The sequence below is a fragment of the Suricata suricatta genome, chromosome 8 (assembly GCF_006229205.1).
Source record: "Suricata suricatta isolate VVHF042 chromosome 8, meerkat_22Aug2017_6uvM2_HiC, whole genome shotgun sequence".
NCBI lineage: Eukaryota > Metazoa > Chordata > Mammalia > Carnivora > Herpestidae > Suricata > Suricata suricatta.
Window position 1 is genome coordinate 129,469,308 of NC_043707.1, and position 19,211 is coordinate 129,488,518.

The window sequence follows — 19,211 nt, forward strand, 5'->3', positions numbered from 1 at the left end:
TACTTAACATATAGAGACAAACACAGAGTAAAACAAAATGAAGAGACAGAGGAGTATGTTCCAAATTAAAAAAAAAACCAACAGCCAAAAACCTTAAAGAAAGAACTAAATAAAGCAGAGATAAGTCATTTACCTGATAAAGAGTTCAAAATGATGGTCATGAAGATGCTTCCCAAATTCAGGAGAAGGATGGATGAACACAGTGAGAACTTCAACAGAGAGAGAAAAATACAAGAAAATACCGAATGGAAATTATAAGTGGACTGAAAAACTACACTAGAGGGGTCCAACAGCAGACTGGATGTAGCAGAAGAAATCATCAAGCTGGAAAATAAAGTGATGAAAAACACCCAGGCAGAGCAAAAAAAAAAAAAAAAAAGGAAAAAAAGAATTAAGAAAAGTGAAGACACCTGAAGGGACCATTGGGACAACGTCAAGTAGAATATTCTCATTATGAGAATTGCATTATGGGGGAGAGGGAAAGAGCCAGAAATAAAGAAATAATGACTGAAAACTTCCCTAATCTGGGGAAGGAATCAGACATATGGATCCAAGAAACCCAAAGAGTTCTACGAGACCAGTGCTCTAAGAAACCCAAAGAGTTCTGAAGAAGATGAACTCAAAGAACCACACCAAAGCACACTGTAATTAAGATGACAAAAGATAAAGGAAGAGTCCAAAAAGCAGCACAAGACAAACTTGTCAAGTACAAGGGAAACCTCACAGACTCCCAACAGATTCCTCAGCAGAATCCAGGTCAGAACTCAGTGGCATGATTCACTTAAACTGCAGAAAGGAAAAATCTTCCAACTACGAATTCTCTACCCAACAAGGTTACCACTCAGAATTGAAGGAGAGATTAAGAGCATTTCAGATAAGCAAACACTAAAGGAGTTCATCACCACCAAACCAGCCCTACAAATTCTGTTAAAGAGACTGCTTTAAGCTTAAGAATGGCACTAATTGATAATAAGAAAACATACAAAAGTAAAAAATCTCACTGGAACAGGTAAATGTACAGCAAAGGTAGTGAACCAATTGCTTATAAAGCAAGCATAAAGATGAAAAGATATAGGGACCCCTGTGTGGCTCAGCTGGTTCAGGGTCCAACTTCGACTTAGGTCATGATCACGTGGGCTGTAGGTTTGGGCCCCACGTTGGGCTCTGTGCTGACAGCTCAGAGCCTGGAGCCTGCTTTGGATTCTATGTCTCCCTCTCTCTCTGCCCCTCCACTGTTGACATTCTGTCTCCCTCTGTCTCTCAAAAATAAATAAAAATGTTAAAAAAAATTTTTTAACATGAAAAGATGTAAGTAGTAAAATTAAAATCACAATAATTCATTGAGGGAAGCATAAAATTAAAAAATATAAAACGTGTCATCAAAAACATAAAATGGCAGGGGTAGGGAGCAAAAAGGTAAAGCCTCAGAATATGTTTAAAATTAAATTGTTATCAACTTAAAACACACTGCTATTGCCATAGGAGATTTTACAGGAACCTCAAGGTAACCACAAGGAAAAGCTTAGAGTAAATACCCAAAAGAAAACAAGAAAGGAACCTAAACATAACAGGAGAAAACCATCAAACCACAAGGGAAGAGAGCAAAAGAAGAAAGGAAATACGAAAACAGCCAGAACACAATTAACAAAACGGCAGTAAGTACACACTTACCAATAATTACTTTAAATGTAAATGAACAGAAAGCTCCAATCAAAAGCCACAGAGCGGCTGAATGGACAGACAGCCAGACCCATCTCTACACTCCCTACGAAAGACTCACTCTGAGGTAAGGACACACACAGACTGAAAGCAAACGGATGGAAAAAAGATGTTCCATGCAAAATGGGAACAAAACGAAGCTGGGGAAGCAGGTACTGACACAGAGGAGACTTGTAAACAAAGACTGTAGTAAAAGACAGGGCACGATGCAGGGATAAGGACGTCAAGCAGAAAGAAGGTACAACTTTTATTAATATACATGCATCCAACATGGGGCACCAAAACATATGCAACAAATCTTAACAGACCTAAGTGGAGAAATTGACTCTAACACAGTAACAGTCAGAGACTTTAATAATCCACTTTCCTCAATGGATAGATCACCGAACAAAACAAAAAAATCAATAAGGAAACAACAGCCTTAAATGACACATTAGACCAGATGGACTTAACAGATACATAGAGAACATTTCACCCAAAAGCAGCGGAATACACATTCTTCTCAAGGGCACACAGAACGTTCTCCAGGATAGAGCACACGCTGGGCACAGAAGAAGTTTCAGGAGATTCAAGAAAACTGACATTTTATCAAGCACCTTTTCCAATCACAGTGGTATGAAACCACAAATTAATTATAAGAAGAAAATAAGAAAAAGGAACACAAAATAGGAAGACGAAGAAATATACCACTAAACAACCAACAGATCAAAAAAAATCAAGGAGAAATTTTTAAAAAATACCTAAGGACAAATGAAAACAGAATTACAGAATTATCAAAATCTGGGGAAGCAGTAAAAGCAGTTCTAAGGGGGAAGTCTACTGGCCAACCTCAAGAAACTGGAAAAATCTCAAATACATGATATACATTTACACCTAAAAGAACTAGAAAAAAAGAAGAACAAACTTGAAATTAGTAGATGGAAGAAGATAATAAAGATCAGAGCAGAAATAAGTGACACAGAGACTAAAAAGACAATATACAAGATCAATGAAACTAAGAAATGGTTATTTGATAAAATAAAAAACAAACTAACAAACCCTTAGCCAGACTAACCAAGGAAAAGGAGAGAGGACACAAATAAAATCAGAAATGAAAGGGGAGATTTACAGTTGATGCCACAGAAATGCTAAGGCTCATAAGGGACTACTATGAACAATTATATGCCAACACCCTGGACAACCTGGAAAAACACAGGTTTCCTATCCTAGAAAAAAAAGATAAAGTACTAGAAACATACAAACTTCCATGACTGAATCATAAAGAAATAGAAAATCTGAATGGAATGATTACTAGCAAGGATATTTTTTTAATTTTTTAATGTCTACTTTTTTGAGAGAGAGAGCACAAGTGTGGGGAGAGGCAGAGAGAGAGAAGGCGGGGGAGACAGAATCCGAAGCAGGCTCCAGGCTCTGAGCTGTCAGCACAGAGCCCGACATGAGGCTCAAACTCATGAACTGTGAGATCATGACCTGAGCTAAAGTTGGACACTTAACCGACTGAGCCACCCAGGTGCCCCACCAGCAAGGAGATTTTAACAGTAATCAAAAACCTCCCAACAAACAAAAGTCCAGGACCAGGCGGCTTCCTTGGCAAATTCTACCAACATTCGAAGAAGATTTAATACCAACCTTTCCCAAGCTCTTCCAAACAGTCAAAGGGAAGGAAGCTTCCAAACATATTTTACAAAAAGCCAACATCACACCTGATACCAAAACCAGACATGGACCCCACACGAAAAAAGGAAATTACACGCCAATGCCTTTGATGAATGTAGATGCCAAAATCCTCAACAAAATATTAGCAAGCTGAATCCAACAATACATTAAAAGGGCCATTAACCATGACCAAGTGGGATTTATTCCAGGGATACCAGGATGTTCAACCTCTGCCAATCAAGTCATTTGACACAGCACATTAACAAACTGAAAGATAAAAATCAGATGATCATCTCAGTAGATGCAGAAGAAGCATTTGACAAAATTCAATATTTGTGATGTTGAAAACTCTCAAAACAAGGTGGGTATAGAAGGAATGTACCTCAACATAATAGAGGCCATAGATATGACCATCCTGCAGCCGACAGCACCCTCACCAGAGAAAAGCTAACAGCTGTTCCTCTAAGAATAGGAACAAGACAAAGGATGTCCACTCGCCCCACTTCTATTCCACATAGTACTGGAAATCCTAGCCACAACCATAAGGCAAGAAAAGAAAAATGGCATCCAAATCAGAAAGGAAGAAGTAAAACTGTCACTATTTGCAGATGACATGATACTGTACGCAGAAAACCTTAAAGACACCACTCAAAACCCATTATACCTAATACATGAATTTGGTAAAGTTGCAAGAATAAAAAATCAATATACAGACATCTGTGGCATTTCTGTATGCTAATCACTGCCCATCAGAAAGAGAAAATAATTGTAACAAAAAGAATAAAATACCTAGGAATAAATTTAACCAAGGAGGTGAAAGACCTGTACATTGAAAACTGTAAGACATTAATTAAAAAGATTGAAGAAGGCATGAATAAATGGAAAGATAGCCCATGCTCACAGATGGGAAGAATTCATATTATAAAAATGTTCATACCAGGGCACAGGGTGGCTCAGTAGTTAAGCATCTGATTCCTGGTTCAAGCTCAAGTCATGATCTCATGGTTTGTGAGTTCGAGCCCCACATCGGGCTCTGCACTGACAGTGTGGAGCCTGTCTGGACTTCTCTCTCTCCATCTCTATTTGCCCCTCCCCCCCCAAAATAAATAAGCTTTAAAACTTTTTTTAATGTCCATACTACCCAAAGCAATCTATGCATTCAATGCAATCCCTATCAAAATCCCAATGTATACTTCACAGGACTACAACAAATAATTCTAAAATTTGTATGGAACCACAAAAGATCCCAAGTAGCCAAAGCAATCCTGAGAAAGAGGGAAAAAATGGAGGTATCACACTCTCTGATTTCAAACTATACTACAAAGCTATAATAATCAAAAGTGTATTGTTTTATGTTGGTACAAAAACAGACACAGGTCAACAGAACAGAACTGAGAGTCTAGAAACAAGGCTGAACGTACATGGACAATTAACCTATGCTGAAAGAGACAAGAACATACAGTGGAGAAAGGACAGTCTCTTCAATAAAGAGTGCTCATAGGGGCGCCTAGAGGGCTCAGTCGGTTAGGCATCCAACTTCGTGTCAGGTCATGATATCACGGTTCGTGGGTTCGAGCCCCGTGTTGGGCTCTCTGCTGACAGCTCAGAGCCTGGAGCCTGCTTCAGATTCTGTGTCTCCCTCTCTCTCTGACCCTCCTCCACTTGCTCTCTGTCTCTCCAAAATAAACAAACATTAAAAATTAAATAACAGAAAAATGAAATAAATAAATAGTGCTGGGAAAACCAGACAGCCACACGCAAAAAATAATAAAAATAAATAATGAAATAAAATAAAATAGACCCTATTTTATACTAGACATAACAATGAACTCAGAATGGATTAAAGACTTGACTGGAGGGTCTGAAACATAAAATTCCTAGAAGAAAGCCTCAGTGGCAAGCTGCCTGGCACGGGTCTTGGTGACATTTGTGGATCAGACGCCAAAGGCAAGGGAAACAAAGGTACAAATAATCAAGGGGGCTGACCAGCTTCTGCACAGCGAAGGAACCTTGTTGTCTGAAGGGAAGGGTCCCGCCTGCTGAATAGGAGAGCAGGTTAGTATCCAAAATACATAAACAGAACCCAGACAACTCAACACCAACAACAGAAGCCCCAAACAACCCAATTTTAAAATGGCAGAGGACCTGAATGGACATGTCTCCAAAGACTTATAGATTGGCCAACAGATGCATGAGAAGACACTCAAAGTTACCAACTATCAGGGAAAAGCAAATCAAAACCATGATGAGGCATCACCTCACAGTCGTCACAATGGCCACTGTCAAAAACACAGGAAACCACAGTGCCGGGGAGCATGTAGGGACAAGGGAACTCTCATGGACGGTTGGTGGAGATGCACACTGGTGCAGCCACTGCAGAAAACAGGATGGAGGTTCCTCTAAAAATTTAGAGTAGAAATACCATATGACCCACTTCTGGTTATTCATCCAAAGAATACAAAAACACTAATTCAAAAAGGTACGTGCATGCCTATGCTCACTGAAGTTGTATTTACAATAGCCAAGAACATGGTAACAGCCTAAGTGTCCACTGGGAGATGAATAGATGAGGAAGATGTGGTGTGTTTATACAAAGGAACATTACTCAGCCATCAAAAGGATGAAATAAGCCATTTGCAACAACATGGATGGACCTAGAAGATATTATGTTAAGTGAAATAAGTCAGACAGAGCAAGACATACTGCAGAATTTCATTCACATATGGAATCTAAAAAACCAAATCCAAGCAAAATAAAACAAAAACAAACTCACAGATGCTGAGAACAGCCGAGCGGTTATCAGAGGGGAAGGGGGATCAGGGGCGGGCGAAACGTGTGAGGGGCCGACAGTACAGCGGCGGATAGTAAGGAGACTTTGTCGTGTGTACAAGTGTCGAATTACAAAGCTGCACTCCTGAAACTTCCAGAATAAAAACAATTATGGGATGTCAGGCACATACTGCATTGAAAGCCTCTCACTTTGACTTTGGGTTTGAATTTAAGAAAGGAAAAGAAATAGCAAGGCAGACGGATTGGAGCCGGAGGGAAGTTCCTGGTGACTAGAAACAGAACAGGTGCATTTTGTGCCAGGGAGAGGGGCCGGGGTGGGGAGAGGTAAAGCCCCGCAGGTGCGGCTCGTGGGCAGATGGAGGAGCGAGATCACCCTGGGACCACGGCCATCCACTTAGGTGGCGGAGTGGGGAGGCTGGGAAGCGGCATGGTCCGGTTTACCCCGAAGGGCGTTCTGCTTCGACAGCGAACGTGGCACTAACACTACTTGGCTTCTCTGGCCGCAGCCCCGACCCCACCCGGCTCAGAGCACCAAGACATTCAAGGGTTTCCCCGTTGAGATACGGACGCTGGTTGTGGAGGGGAGTCAAGACAGGGAGGTCTGTCAAGCCTGTGAGGCCAACAGAATCGCTTTTCCAAGCCAGTCCCTGGCGGCTGAGCCCTGCATGGGGCCCAGGGTGGCCCAACAGGTGGGGGGGAGGGGGACAGCTAACTCCAGGGCCCTATGTGAGATGCATGTTATCTCCATCAAAGTGGGGCTCCCTAGGGGTGAGGGGGGCATGCTCAGAGGTCGGAGAGGTACCTGCTCCCTCAGACTGAGGGCTCAGACTCGGGGCCGGGCGATGTCCCCCACCCCAGTGAAGGCTCAGGTGCTGGAGGCTCAGCCAGCAAGCCTCTGGGACTCAGGGGGAGGCCAAGGCTCTCACAGCCTCCACAAGCCAGGCCCAGTCCACACAGTGCAAGGGAAACCCTGGATGCAGGGAAGGGGGTGTGCGTAGCGCCCTAAACAGCCTGCACTCAATCCAATGGTCCTGAAGGCCCTGCCCCAGACACAACGCCAGGTTCAACAGGACATCTCCCGAGAGCCCTTGCTGGGAAGGGCCAGCCGAGGAATCACCGACCCCAATCACAGACAAACCTCTGAGGCTGGACCCGCCAGCCCGCAGTGCCCGCAGTCAACGGGCAGACGGATGGAGGGATGGGGCAGCCGTGTGGGAGGGGAGGGGCACCCAACAGGCTCTGTCTGCAGTCTTTTTTCCAAAACCAGCGTGCACACAGTTGCACACCAGTGCACAAACACAGGCGTGCTGCACAGGAAGGCCAGAGAAAGAACCAGAAGCGTTTCCTGCCTCTGAGAAAGCCAGACAGCGCTGGAACCCAGAGGCTGAGGGCCATGGAAAGCCATACCCAAGTCTGCGGCCACTCAGCTCGGCATGCTATTGTCAGAATCCAATTAAGAGAGAAGTCAGCAGGGGAAATCTGGGCTCATTTCTCCAGAGGCGTCACGAGTCTGCCCCCAGGCCCGGACGACTTTACACAAGGCCTGTGCCAACGTGCCAAGCCCAGCAGTAGGGCGGGTGGTGGAAAGGGCGGGATGCATGCCCAAGGACACGGCAGCCCAAGCCCCTCACCCCTCGGTGATCTCCGGGGTCCCCAGGACCCCTTGCCATGTCAGGAGCCCACTCCTGGAGCCGGGTCCTGGGAGTCCAGGCTGGGCCTCCTGGGCCTCCTGGGATGCGGGTGGCATCCCACAGCATGGGTCTCAGGACCCCTGGGTGGGGGCAGGCGGCAGGGAGGCCTGGCCCTTGCTGCCCATCGGGCTCAGTGCTGATGTCCTACTCCTCACCTCTGGACCCCTCCTCTATCCCTGGCTGGCCTTGGAGCCCAGGAGTTGGAGCAGGGGCACCTTCCCTTTAAGAGAACTCTATCCCCCTCGTCTCTGAAGAAGGTCCCCAGCCCAGCTGCCACGCACGCCCCTCCTCTGAGCCCCGGGACGCTCTGTGCTTCCTGCCCATTTGACCCCCATGGTCCAGGCCTGGCAGTTTGCCGGCTGCTTCTTCTGAACCGGAAACTGTTCTGTTGGGGCGGTAATTCTGGACCAGTGGTCTGCACACAGTGGTCTGCACACAGTGCTTCTCAGACCACAGCAGCCTGCCGCCTGTTTGGGGAAATAAAGTTTTATTGGAACACGGTCACATCCACATAGAAAGGGATCCACTCCAGTGGCTGGGGACTCAGCACTCTGACTGCACACCCCGGGGTCCTTAAGGACAAAAAGATCTGCAAGGAAATCCTGAACTTTACTCAGCAGGCTTGGTGTGGTGGCGGGACCGGCACAGAGATCCAGAAACTGTGCAGTGTGGCTGAAGCTCACCGATGTTGGGGTGGAGGTCTGCCATCTTGGAATTGAATCAGAGCTGTCTGTGTGAACCCAGGTTCTCTTTTCTGGCCCTGTGTGCACTGAAGGGGTCTGGAGGAATGTCCCCCAGCAGTGGGGGGCACACCAGGTCTTGATTTCCAAATAGTGTTGAAGGGAGCCAGCCTAGGCACCCCGGAGAAATGGCCGATCAGGGCAGAGGAGACAGCAGGGAAGCTTGAAAGTCCCGATGCAGAAAAGCAAGGAAGTGCCCAACGAATGATTGGGGAAGGTATCCAAAGGACCCAGGAGCCAACACAAACAGCTCTTCCTGGCCACACCTGAGACAGGGGAGTATCAAAAATAATAATGATGGTCCTGGGTTATAGTGCCCTGGATTTAAAAAAAGAATGTAGGGGCACATGGGTGGTTCAGTCAGTTAAGCGTCTGACTCTTGATCTTAGCTCAGGTCATGATCTCACAGTTCATAGGTTCGAGCCCCGTGTCGGGCTCTGTGCTGACAGCTCAGAGCCTGCAGCCTGTCTTCAGATTCTGTGTCTCCCTCTCTCTTTGACCCTCCACTGCTCACACTGTCTCTCTCTCTCTCAAAAGCAAATAAAACATTAAAAAAAGAAAGATTCTCTCTCCCTCTGCCCCTCCCCTGCTTATGCTCATGCACATTCTCTCTCAAGATAAATAAAAACTTTGAAGACTTAAATAAATAAAAATAAAAATAAAAAAAGAATCTATGAATGTGTAGAGGTGGTAGAGGAAGGGGGGAGGGTTGAGTCGGATAAGGAAAACCCCTCTTTAAATAATGAAAGTTGAGGGTGAATATTTGGGTATTCACACATGCTGTAAGAATCACCTGCAGGTGACCGAGGAATTACAACGGGAAACTAGTCCCTTTAGGATGGGGACACCTGAAGGACCCGCCTTCACAGAGCGATACAGGACGAGGGCAGGGCCAGCCTGCATGTCCCGCCCCATCCTGAGATGCAGGGAGAAATGAGCAGCTTCCCCACACAGGGTCTGGCCAAGCAGCCCCAGCCCAACTGGGAGAGCACCAGGCAGTTCCTGGTCGTGAATGTTTTATGAGACCCTCGCTTGGATTTCTCAAAAAAGTCAGGGTCATGGAGACAAAAAAAAAAAAAAAAAGGCAGAGGGTTTATTCTAGATTAAAAGGAAACTAAAGAGGCATGAAAACCAAATGCAAGGCTCAGTCCCAGCTGGAGGGGTCAGGAGAGAAGCTGGAAAGATATGGGGACAGCTGGGAAGTGTCCCTATACTGACATTAAATTCCTGGGCACGAGAACGCCGTAGAAGTCATGCAGGAGGGGACGCCACCCTTCGCTCTTTACGGGGGAAGGCTCACGATGTCCGCAACTGACTTTTAAATGGTTTAGCCAAAAAAGGAAGAGTGCGTATAAAGCGGGAGAAGAATTACAGCAAAATGCTAACAGTTGGTTAACTAGGTAGAGTATTTGTGTGTTTTGTACGATTCATTCAACTTTGTTGTAGTTTGGAATTTTTAAAATAAAAAGTTGGGGGTGGGAGGGTGCCTGGGTGGCTCAGTCAGTTAAGCGTCTGACTTTGGCTCAGGTCATGATCTCACAGTTCGTGAGTTCGAGCCCCATATCAGGCTCTGGGCTGACAGCTTGGAGCCTGGAGCCTGCTTCTGATTCTGTGTCTCCTTCTCTCTGCCCGTTTGCTTCTCATGCTATGTTTTGGTCTCTCTCTGTCTCAAATGTAAAAAATAAACATTAAAAAGATAAAAATAAAATAAAAAGTTTGGGGACGGGGGAGTTTAAAAAAAAAAAAAAAAGCTGGCAGCCAGAGGCAAGGGCCTGGGTCTGAGCCCAGGCTCCTAGCTCATCTCGTCCTGGCTCTCCTCGCACACCTGTCAATGGGGCCAAGAGGATAACCCACTGTTTGGGGTCCCAGGAGGCTCCAGGCAGGGCAGGCCTGGCCCTGCCGTGAGGAGCTGGTCAGGGAGCTGGGAGGAAGCCAGGAGTCCCGCAGAGGCCCACCGCTGCCTGCCCCTCTAAACCAGGAGTCCTGCACGGGCCCACCACCACCTGCCCCCCTCGCCCCGCTGCCCATCCCCCTTGCCCCGCTGCAGGTGCACGCACAGAGGGCTGCAGGTGAGTGACACTGCTCCAAATGGTGCTGGCACAGCCCAACTTCCATCCTACAATATTTATGTGCCTCCAGGTGCCGCTTCTGTGCTTGGTTTCTATAAATTCCCAGGGCGAGCAGCTCAGCATTCAAAGTCATTAGAGCTGAAACGGTGCCAGGAGGCTGGGCAGGGGCGCTAGGGTGGTCAGGGCTGGCTGGGGGCTGCCCAGGAAATGGCAGAAGGCTGGCGAAGCTACGGCCCGTGGGCACCTAGTGTGTGCCAAGCCCTTCCCTGTGGCACTGCATCCTCGCAGAGACCTTTACAAGGGAAGAGGGAGCGCACCTGGAAAGGGGAGTGTGAGCCCAGGTGGCCTCGTGGGGCAGGGGCAGGGGCAGAGCCGGGTGTGGGCCTGAGCCCTGGACTCCAAGCTCAGGACTCACCCCCAGGCATCCCCTGCTCAATGACCCCCGGGGTCGGCAGGCAGGGCCCTCCTTCCCACTCCCTACTCGGCCCCCAGGGCGGGCTGCCTGGCAGGCACGGTCATGGGTCCAGAGGTCACCCTTGGAGCCCTCGCCAGCCCCTCGGCCAGCCCTGCCTCCGTGTAACAACCCGGCCTGGGATAAGGGCACCTCCCTGCCATCCCCATCTAACAGGCAGGACACAGAGGCTTCCAGAAATCCATGGTGCGACATCCCTCCACCCACCAGGCGCAGGGCTGGGAACGGAGATGCAGGGGTCCCGCTCTGAGCGGCCACTCTGGGCAGGCATGGTCTGTGTTTTAAAGGCAATCGGCATGACGACTCCCATCCCTTTCTTTATCTGTCTTATTCTTATCAACATGTCACAGCTGAGGAGACAAATAGAGAGGCTGAATGACACTCACAAAGTCACAGCACAGGAAACGGGGGATGGGGGGCAGCCAGGATTCCAACTCAGGGTGACCAACCGCCCGGGGAGGCCCCTCTGCAGCACCAGAAGCCCGACGCCCTGTCTTGGGCAAGCTGGGGCGGTGGGTCACCCTGGTGGGACTCAGGTCACCCTGGTGGGACTCCACGGCCCACACCGGGTCTCCCAGCCGCGCACAGACACCATGGTGCCTGCACAGCCCGCCCTCACGTCCCACCTGCTCATGGCCGAGCCGTCCCATGCTGGCAAGTGGTCCTTCCGGGGCATTTCTCAGGGGGCCCAGGACACGACGCCCACCTCCCCCTCACACCAGCCGGACAGCACCGCCGGGGCTCCGCGGCCTCATCTCGAAACTGAAGGTGAGGTTAACAAGAGACCTGATCTGGTCCTGGACTCTTCCAGCTCAGGGCCACCCTGGGCACGAAAAAGGGAGGGACAGACGGATGGATATCCCCGCACAGCTCCAAGACTGACAGCCTGTCCCAAACGTTTAAACAACCTGCTTTTTTTTTCCCCAGAAAGAGGGACAACTGCTTTCACCAACCACCCTGCAAACCACCTCCGCCCCCCACCCTACCCCCAAAGCGAAAAATCCCTGCAGCAAACCTGCTTGTCACGATGCCCATAAGAAGGTGGGCAGAGACGCGGGCCAGACCACTAGCGAGCCTGAGTGCGGCAGGAAACACGGCCACAGGGAGACGGGTCCTGCCCCCACCACCCCGGCCTTCTGCCTCTAGAAACAAAACTAAACTAAAATCAGTCCTGGGCGCAGCGGCTGTTCTGGAAGGAGTGGAATGTGAAAAGCATCTCTGAGCATGGGCCACTGCTAGTCTCCTCGTTATGTTAGTTCCAGTTTAGTTTCCTTTTGTCATCCTGGATCCCATGCCATTCCTCTCCACCCGCACCTGAGGGGGGACGCCAGGCTGTCAGCCACCCGGGGCCACCCAGCACCTTCGGAGGGAGTCTGGCACTAGCATGTGCCCCAGTACCGCCCTGTGCAAGCAGCGACCCCCGGCTGCGCCTGGGGTCTGCCTCTGCCCCAGCCACTGCGGAGGGCCCCAGCCACGACAGGGCAGAGACAGAATATGCACCTGCCTCACCCACGTACATGTGGGCTCTGCTCACTGAAGCTCAGCTCAGTTCGGCTAAGCTCACAGAGCCCCTGTAGTCCCCTGGAAGGTGTGGGGCCACTAAGCGTCCAGGCCAGGCTGAGCTCCGTGTGCCTGGCTCCCCTTCTGTGTGATACTCTGACACGTCCTCTATCATCTGCTTCCTGCTCAGAAGAGGCAGTGAGGTCACAGGCGCGGGGCCAGACTGTCAGGGTCAGCTCCCCGACTTCCTGCCTGTACCTCCTTTGGGGGGAGAAGGCAGCTCCCACATAGGGGCGCTGGGAAGGTTTCAGGAGTTGCTGCCTGCAAAGGCCTTGGGGCAGCAGCTGGCACAAGGGAATGTGAATACAGGTCAACCCGGGGACCCCACCACCGCCGCATCAAAGTAGCAGGTGCGTGAGGCGTGGCGACCTGGCACAGGGACTGAAGTGCCCATCAGTGCCCGTCCCTGTGCCGGAGGGCCAGGAGAGCCAGGAAAGAGGCAGGCCAGCCAGTTCCAGATCAGATGTGATGAGAGCTTTGTTCTGGAAAGATCCTCCAGTGGCCCGGCCTCAGGAAATAGTTTCGGGGGGCCCCCATGGTGGCTCTGCTTTCTCCGCTTTGCTTCCCAGCTCTGAGACGCAGATCGAGTCGCACCTGCTGGCCCCACCTGAGTGATGCCAATCCATGCTCCTCACCTCACCAGGTGTCCCATGTGATCCTGACCCTGTCCTGTCGCTGTCAAACAGCTGTGACACGTGGCTGCGTGTCCTGGGATCGTTCTGTAATGATCCCCATTTTACAGGTGGGGAAGTGGAGGCACTCAGTGGCAGAGCCAAGGGGCAAGGCCAGCTCGGCTCCCAAGCCCCCCTGACCACCACGCGAGCCCACCAGACACGGCAGCAGGACTGCCTCCTGAGAGCTTCCAGCCCCGCAGTCCCTCCCCCAGCCCGGCCGCCAGGCCTGAGATGACCGTCATGTAACCGTCCGAATGTGCGGACACTGGCCTAACCCCCTCCCTGCGTGATCTCACTCAATCTGTGATTGCGCCCGGAGTCTGGTTCTGGGCTCAGGCTCCCCGCCTCCACTGCATCAAGGCCCAGCCCGGGGCCCGGCATCCAGGGGTCCATCCATGGCTCTGTGTGTCTTTGCCAGGTTCTAGGGGGCTGGGCAGCAGGTCCAATGATGTCTGTCCTCCAGGGCGCAGGGCAGTGAGTAACCGCAGAGGGGTGGGTGGGGGTACATGGGAGAACCACATGGACCGGAGGACAGACTGACTGCCAGAGACACTGGGGGGTTGGGAGGCAGGGGCTCAGAGGCGGAGGACTGCCCCCTGCCCCGGCCATCTGCCCCCTCCCTCACCTGCAGCTCCCCCCGCCCCGACCTGTTCTCTCCATAATAATCCCTTCCATCTGCCTTCCCCTCACCACCGCCCTGCTCTCCACCACGGCTTCACACAGCCCGCTCCCTGAGCCCAGCTTCAAACTACTTGTTTTTAAACCATGAAATCCTTTGCCAACCTAAACCTTCCAGGACAGGGGGAGACCAGATACAGGATACAAGAAAGATCTGAGCTCTTCCCGGTAAGGAGAGAGGGGGCCTGGAGCCCTGCCCCTTGGCCACCCCCAGGCTTGCAGGACATCCAGCATGTCCCTCCTCACACCCCTCAGATAGATGCCCGGAGCAGAGTCAGCCCTGAGCTACGCCTGACTCCTCAACATACGCCCAGGAGGGGTCCCACAGGATCCCCAAACCCACCCCCGCCCGCTCCCCTTCCCAAGCTCCCTGAAAGGAAGTTCTTCTGAAAGTCTAACCTCCATTCCTCCTACTGTCGGAAAACTCGCTTTCCTTATCACTCTCTGAGCCTTCTGGGAAGTCTTTCACAGTCTTTAGAAAATCAATGCCTCAAGTTTCACCTGCCAACTTTTAATTTAAAAAAAATTAATAAATAACAGGCTGACAATATAATGACGTGCACGCTTAAAATAATTAAGACAGAACTGTGGAACGGAGAGGACTCTGTGCTGTGATGTGAGCCCCGCCCTGCACGCTCAGGCGGCCCCCACCCGGAGCTCTGGCCCCCGGCCCCGAGGACGAGGATGGGGTGAATCTTTCCGCCCTCATGCCAATTTGCATACCATTACCCAAGAAGCCCTGCGCCTAGATTTCGCTTTTGCAAATTCCCACCCGTTTCGTGTCATAAATAAGGTAGGAGACAGAAAACTAATACAGCCCAGTGATGCATTATTCATGCCACGTCACACTGTTTTGATAGATTTACAACGGCTAATACATGCAAACTAAGTTTGGGCACTAAACGTGAAAATTAAGGGTGGGGAAGGGGGGTGCATGCGAGGGTGGGCAGGGGAAATCTGGGGGCTGGTGGTGTCCAGGAATCCAGAGAAGTTTCTTTTTGGGCATGCTTGGTGACAAAATGCATCAGTGCCTGTATCAGAGGCCAGGGACCCGGGGCGGGGGGCGGGGCTGCAGGAAGTTGGGAGCCAGTGCAAAGTGGAATTATACACCACACGCACTTTGCAAAGCACCTTTCATGGGCTCAGTGCTGAGCTCTGAAGCAGGTTAACATCACACCCCCTGTTCTGTACACCCCCTGCCCAAGTGTCCCCTCCTCGCCGAGGGAACCCGCCACACTCCGAGCCCATTCGCTTGCTAAGGGACATGCCCAAGGCCTTCACAGCCCTTCGCTTGAGCACCTGCTATGCGTCAAACAGCCTCCTGCCCTCACGTGGCCTCCGTCTGGTTAATCTGATCATTGTCCCCAAATGTCCACACACCGCTGGGGCCAGTGCTGTGAAGGAGACTGGCCTGGTGCCACCACAGGGGGCCACAAGGGTGTGACCCAGTGCATCTGGAGGAGGGGAGGGGGTCCAGACAGGCTTCTCCCCAGGTGCGAACGGGGGAGCCAGGGTCTAATGAGAGAGAGGCTGCCCCGATTAACCCTCACCACAGCCCGGTGGGACAGGAGCCAGGCCTGGTCCCCGAACACAGACACAACCTGCCCCATGTCCCAGCACCTTCCAGGGAACCTGTCACCAATACGCGCTTTTTTTTTTTAATTAAGATGCAACAGTCATCCCACAGCCGGCTTCCCCTCCAGCGGTCGGTTAAAATGAACTCCATACGACTGGATTAGACTTTGAAGGTGCCGATCTAGATAATGAACACGAGGATGCGGTGTTGACACAGGCCCTGGTGAGCTACATTATTATTTAACAGGCCTCGCTGCCGTTCCGCTGGGATCAAGGAGCTGAACAAGCAGTTGGTGGGCTAGCGTCAAACCCAGAGACAGACCGTGGGCACTGGCTCCATGGGGGACAGGCTCAGCAAGGTCAGGGGCGGCCAACGGGGGCCAAGTGGGCCTAAATGGAGACAGCCGGAGGGCTGGGGGCGCCGCTCGGGGGCCCGTCCCCGGGGAGGCCTCCAGACTGCGTCCGTGCACTGCCGGGCTGACTCTGGCCCAGCTCCTGGTGCTCCCTCTGCTCAGAGCGTCTTTCCTGCCTCCTCCCTTCCTGCCTCATCAGAGCCACGCCCCAGCCCTGCCCAGTGCAGGGGTCCTGACCTCCAGGCACCTCGCCTCCTCTGGCCTCCCCCTCCCAGTCCCCTCCCCCTGGGCTGACACTGCCCCAGGTCTGCTCCCCACACTGGACTCTGAGCTCCCCACGAGCTGAGAGCAGGTCTTACTCATGTCCATCCATCCCTCCAGCCCACACAGAGGCCCTGGAAATCAGGACACCCATCTGTCCATCCGCCATGACTATTTACTCAGAGCACTGCTGTCTAAGCCAGGCACCGGGGAAATGAAAATGAACAGGCAGCAATTCTCAGCCTGGAAGACGTGTTGGTGGAGAAATCAAGTACATAAACGAATAAAAGTTCCCTGGAGTTACAGGTAACAGGACAGAAACTTGCAGGGGACAAATGCAGCCCAAAGGAGACAGCCTTCCGTCTACCCAGGCAGCCAAGACAGGTCAAGAGCAGACTCAGGACTCAGATGCCTGTGCTCAGATCCCAGCTCCGCCTCCTTCTAGCTGTGTGACCTTGGGCAAGTCCCTTACCCTCTCTGTGCCTCTGTTGCCGCATCTGTAAAATGGGAGTGATAATGCTTATCTCACAGGGTGAGGTGATTTGAGGATTAAACACGTTAATTTGTGCAGAATACCTGATCCACACCAAGTACTCGAAATATGTTGGTTATTTTCATTTCCTGGCAAAAGCTCCTTAGAGTTAACACAAGCCCTACACTAACTCCCTATGTCTCCACATTTGGCCCAGAGTCCCGCTAGCCACACCTGTAGCCACCAGCCTGCTCCGTGGCCTTCTGGCTTGAGGCCCTGAGCAGTTGCAAGGATCTCAAATCCCCATGGAGGGCTTTCTCCAGCCTGGGGGAGGCTGTGCCGCGACACTGCTAGCAAGCGATGCCCTTCCTCTGAAGTGACACATTCTGGTGCGGAGGTGTGCGCTGGGCCCCAGGTGGCTGTGCAAGAGCACGGCAGCCCGCACGGCAGCCGGGTTCCCAGCCCGCTCCCCCGGGCCTGGCTGACCGTGTACTGGGCGCCAACGAGGGTGCCCTCAGCGGTGGCCACGCAGAGCTAGCCCCCCGAGCCCAGCGCCAAGGTGCACGGGCTTCCTCGCCATGCAAGAGCGCAGCGTTTCCTATGCACGGGGCCACCTCGTTACTGCGCTGAAGGGTTGCAGGACTGAAGGCGAGCTGCCCGCACCATGCAGCACACCACTGTCCAGTTTCCCGAGCCGCAGACGGGGCGCATGCACCCTCTGACCCACCGTCCCTTCGTCCGTCCAGCCTCCTGCACCTGACGCCCCCCCAACACCCTCCGGGGGTGCAAAGCAGCTGAAAGGCCATACTGATCCCCTTCTTGAGAGCAGCTGGTCCAGAATTAATCTTAAATCATCACAGTCTTGAGCCGGGGCGAGGTGGCTGCTCAGCCCCAGGGATGGTGGGGCCAGAGCGGGGCTCCGGGGCTGGGGTAGGACTGCGCTGTGGCTGAGGGCGACAGAATAGGGTGTAAGATGGCCAGGGTGCGGCCTCACCCATGTCCTGGCAGGGGGCAGCCGTCCCACCAGCAGAGCCAGAGGGGGGCACAGCCGGGATGCGGAGGCACACCTCGCGCCCCACGCCCAGCAGCCATACCCACCCCAAGGGAGCCAGACTCTCCAAACAAGCCACATGTGCCACAACAAGGATTTAAGTCCGGGACACAATTACAGGGATGACTAATGCTCACTGAGCACTTGCTATGTACCAGGCCCTGGGCGAAACAGCCATTTTACATGCATGTTCTCACTCAGCCGCCTGCAAAGGACTGTTAACATCTTACTTTGCAGACGAAGCAACTGAGGCCCAGGAAGTCTCGGTGCCTCGTCGAGGGTGCGCAGTTTGGCAGGACAGAGCAGGGCCACCTGGCCAGCTGGTTGCACACTTCCAAGGGCCTGGGGTGTACAGGGAACCCGGTGGGGGGCGTGGCCAGGACAGAGATGGGGCCACTGCCTTTGGTGGTGCCCCCAGCCCCCTCCAGGAAGTCTCAGGGTCTGGAGGCGGCAGCACATTCTGTTGAGTCACTCAGGCGCCACTGCCCATGGTTCTCCCCAGCAGCCAGCAGGGCCGACACCCCCAGGCCTGTGCTTTCTGGGTCCTCAGGACCCCTCCTCAGATGATTCTTCTTCAGAAACACCTCTTTGTTCACATCCTGCCTCCCAACGTCCTCAGCTGCCTCCTCCCTCCCCCTCCAACCTCCCCTGATGGCAGTGGTGGGAATGTCCTCTGGCCAATAGGGGCCTCAAAGAGCCTGCACCTCTCCATCTCATCCTCTCTCTGTCCTTGGCTTCTTCACACCTCTGGGCTCACTTTTCCCACATAGCGACCAAGGCTATGTCTCCCCCATCAGACTGGAGGCCCTCCAAGTAAAGGGCTGGGCCTCCCCCATCAGACTGAAGGCCCCCAAAGGAAGGCTGTGTCTCTCCCATCAGTCTGGAGGCCCCCTTGGGCAGGGCAGGGTCTTCCCCCATCAGACTGGAGGCCCCCAAAGGAAGGCTGTATCTCCCCCATCAGTCTGGAGGCCCCAGGGGCAGATTGTGTCTCCTCCATCAGTCTGGAGGCCCCCCTGGGCAGGGCTAGGTCTCCCCCATCAGTCTGGAGGTCCCCATGGGCAGGACTGGGACCCCTCCTCCCACCCCTGCTGCCCGCCGAGGGCCCCTCAGCCCAGCTCTCCTCCAGGAGACAGAGCCTGCACAGGGTGCGTGCAGGGGAGAGCAGAGAGGGCACCCGGGCTGCTGGGATGATAGTGCAGGGACACCGGGGGAGGGGCTGCAGGGGGTGAGCCAAGGAGTCTGAGACGGGCCTTGTCCTTCCTCCTGCCAGGGGACTCGAGACCCAGGAGTTTAGGAGATCTCGAAGGCCCTGGAGAGCCAGGTCTCCCTGCTCTGCTTCCTCTCAGAAGGCAGAGGAGGGGAGAGGCCCTTGGACCAGGTGCAGACAGGCCCCTGGACCAAATCAGGAGCTGGAAAGGGGGCCTGTGGCTGCAGCTGCTCAGGGCTCCCC

The 19,211-nt window shown here is 52.4% G+C and overlaps 1 protein-coding gene across 6 annotated transcripts in view; it reads right to left on the bottom strand.

The window, feature by feature from the left end:
- ARHGEF10L (Rho guanine nucleotide exchange factor 10 like) overlaps window positions 1-19,211 on the bottom strand; it is a 105,575-nt gene that overhangs the window by 10,467 nt on the left and 75,897 nt on the right. The gene's annotated exons all lie outside the window — the stretch shown is intronic.